Here is a 4,006-nt window from a genome sequence, read left to right as displayed (position 1 = left end):
CACGAAATAAGTGGCTATTCTTCCATAAGAAAGACTATACCTATCAGAAGAAATGAATCACATAATCCTCAGAATACTAAAAATACTAATACCGTATAATTTTTTAGCATGTTAGGAGAGAGAATAGGGGGAAGAACATTTATTGTTATAAGTCAAGCACTTATATCATGCATGCTCAATGGAAGCTCACAACCATCTGGTGAGGTGGTGGCTTTCAGCTCATTTTTCAGATGATGAAGAGAATGAGGCTCACCGAAGTCACCTTGTCCAAGGTCACACAGATAGTAAGTGGTGGGACTGGGAGTCAGACCCAGGCCAGTTTAACTCTAGTTTATTTTCACTGGACCATAGAGGTAAACCCAGAATCAATCTGGCTACCGTAATAGCCAGAAAGAATATTTTCAATTTCAAATCATGGTGCAATATAAAATGCTTCATTCTTGTTCCTCATGATATCAACCCTTCTCTTCCCCTCTTAACTTTCTGACATCCAAGTAACAAGAATTCCAGCTCACTCCCATATTTAAGTAGAATGGTGTCATGGACAAAGCCAAGGCTTTGGAGATGGACGGATTTGAGTTTATTCAGGGAAATTTGCTGTTTTTAGTTACCCAGTCTACAGTCTGCCTCCTGTTGATTAAAGCACGTTAATTTTCATGAGAAATTCTTTTCCCTCATTGTTGAGAGCCTGCTGGGCTGGTTAATCAAGGTGGCCTGTCTTTCCCTAGCCAAGAGATGGTCATAAAATCAAGTTAGGCCAGTTGGATTGACAATGGCCTATCCTGATTTTACAGACGAGGGGGGCATTCAAAGTAGCATTGGTGCCCCCAGCAGACTGTTAAGTTGTTCCCACTACTTCAGCCCCCAGAAGCCCCATGTCCTTTCTTGTCCATTTTGTGAGTTACCCGTTATCCTTGCAATGAATTGCCTGTTTTGCTTTTGTTAGCTAGAATCTGTTTCTGTTGTTTGCAAACAATTTTTTTATTGTTGTTTACCTTGTACAGGTTTAATCTTGGCTGTAACACTTACGAGCTGTGCAACTTTTTGCCAGTTATTTAATTTGTCTGAGACTCTGTTTCCTCATTTATAAAATAAGGATGTATGTATCTAGCCTCAACTGCTATTGCAAAGATTAGAGAAGGGTCTGGCAGAGGGCCTGGCAGACAGGTGTCCTGGATAAGTAATATCTTCCTTGGCACCCTTTCCTAGAACTTGGCATTTACACAGTGTCTGCAAACCTGTCCTTTGGAAGACCGTGACAAAATATTTCAAAGTAGAAGACATTTACAGAAGATTGAAAGTAGTTTCAATATATATCCTCAGTGTTTCTGGATGCTTCTGCCTGTTCTCCTCTATGGGTTTCCCATAGACAGGTAACAGTGATGGCTGAGGGGGACCAGGGCCTGCCTGCCTGCCCAACCTATGGGCTCCACCAGTGACCCTACACAAGCAAATACTGGGAAATTAAAAAAAAATCATGATTATTTTGGCTGATATAAGATTTCCCCAAATGCTGAAATCTCTGAGGTTCTCACTTGACCTGTAATATTCTCTCTCAGGTTTAAGTTATGACAGAAGATAAAGCCAATATTTTAAAGCCTCCCAGGTGTCATCAAGACAGTGCCTTCCTGCTGCCACTAGAACGGAGGTGTTCAGATCAGCCCTCAGGTTCCTCTCAGCCCCTAACAGATAATTATCTGAGTCACCACAGGTTTAGGTAAGTTACAAAGACAAAAGAAATGATTTCATTACGGTATTATTCATTGGCAGCTAGTGATAAAAGTTCATGTGAGCAGGCAAATTATAGACACAAAGCATGGCCACTGATTCTAGATCTGCCCAGTGAAAAATTATATATTTCTTTTCATTATTACGTATTTATCTTCTACAGTTCTTCTCCTTAAACCAGTTGTTTTTATTTATTTATTTATTTATTTTTTTTTTTTTTTTGTTGAGACAGAGTCTCACTTTGTTGCCCAGGCTAGAGTGAGTGCCGTGGCGTCAGCTTAGCTCACAGCAACCTCAGACTCCTCGGCTTAAGCGATCCTACTGCCTCAGCCTCCCGAGTAGCTGGGACTACAGGCATGCGCCACTATGCCCGGCTAATTTTTTCTATATAGATTTTTAGTTGTCCATATAATTTCTTTCCATTTTTAGTAGAGACGGGGTCTCGCTCAGGCTGGTCTCGAACTCCTGACCTTGAGCAATCCACCCGCCTCGGCCTCCCAGAGTGCTAGGATTACAGGCGTGAGCCACCGCGCCCGGCCAAACCAGTTGTTTTTAATCCTTTTTTGAGGATCATAAAGATCTTTGAGAATATGATGAAAGCTATGAATCATCTCTCTAGAAAAATGTACATGAACATAAAAATTTTGCTTCCCTCAAAGCGTCCAGGGAAGCTTAGAGCTTACCCCTGCTCTACACTGGGAAACTCTCCATTCAGTTTGTGTAGGAAACCATCTCACTGATCCTAGGCACAACTTCCGAATTAGGACAAAGTAGCTTTTCTCGGTGACTCTCCCAAGGGCCTGCACTGGTTGTTTTCTTTTTCCTGGTTCCTCAGAGCTGGATATCACTGATATTAGGCTTTCTACAAACCCACTTGAGGAAAGTTTGGTTTTTAGCACGTGGGCCTGGCCAGAAGAAACAGCCCTCTCGGTAATATAGTCCTAAAGCGAGCCGATGGGGGTGTCCTGCCTTGTCTTTTGGTATTACGCTTTTATAATTTTTTCCTCCTTCCTCCATTCCAGAAGGTGGGCAGTGTGTGTACTTGTATGCACGTACATGTTCAAAGTACAGACCACTCGCTACTATTAAGAAGACAAAAACCTTTATATAAAACACACAAAAAAGAATTGCTCCCACTCCTTCAACAAAACAAATTGTCTTCGCTTCCTTCCACAGGTAAGTCTTGCTGTTGCTTTTCTAGGACCTCTTTTCCCTGTGATGACTGCCCTCGAATGCTTATCTTTAATTTTTCCTGGGATTAAAATGTAGGAAGAGGACCTATGGCTTCAGTCCCCAAATGTATGGTTCTAGTTCCATTTTCAACAGCAAGGACGGGTCCTCTGGCTACATGCTTCCAGTCTGATCTGAGCCATTCTTCACACTGTCACCATTATTCAACAACTTTATTAAGTGTCCACTAGGCACGTGCTGGGGGAACGAAGATAAGAGTCTCTGCTTTAATGGAGCTCATAGTCTACCTTAGCAAGGGTTTTTTGTTTTGTTTTGTTTTTTAAGACCAGTTGCTCATGTCACTTTTCAGCTCAAAACCCTTCACAGGCTCACTAATGGCTACAGAATCCAGACTCCTTGGCGTGGAAGTCTAGGTCCACTATGATTTCACTTCCCACCTTTTCAGCTTCATTCTCTGCCCCCTTCATGCACTCTCTGCCCAGACACTTGAACTCCTGATCACCCTGAGTACATGGCACAAAACTCCGATGCTTCTTTGTTTATGTGGTTTTCTGATACTGCTCACCTGAATCCTAGTCACAGTAGCACATACTAGGTGATCAATAAATATTTGTTAAATCAGCAGAAGGAATGAATACAACACCGGGGGAGGCGGAAAGAGTTTAAGGATTAAAACTAGTGGAAATGTAGAGTGAAACTCGGAACATTATGAACCGGGCATTGGAGTTATACTCAGGGTTATCGGATTTTTATTTGGAGTCTACAGAACAGAATAGGATTGGGTTTCTCTGCTAACGCACAACTCATCCACTGTAAACTGCAATATCATCAGACAAGGGAATCTCAAATATTATCAGGAAATAGGGTATGGGTAGACTTAAATACAAAGTCATCTTATAGTTAACTAGTTCAAAACAAAGCAAGAGGTATAATACAATGCGAAGAGCTCGGGCTGGAGAGGCATATGGGTTTTTGTTGGTTGTTAATTTCACAAGCCTGCAGTATCTGGCACTTGAACTGCAGCTGACATGGGACAGCAAAATATGATCCCCGGAGCACCGGCAAGGCTCGTGAGAAGCCCGGGAGC

This window comes from Eulemur rufifrons, chromosome 12 (genome assembly GCF_041146395.1).
Source record: "Eulemur rufifrons isolate Redbay chromosome 12, OSU_ERuf_1, whole genome shotgun sequence".
Taxonomy (NCBI): Eukaryota; Metazoa; Chordata; class Mammalia; order Primates; family Lemuridae; genus Eulemur; species Eulemur rufifrons.
Note: the sequence above shows the minus strand (reverse complement) of the source record.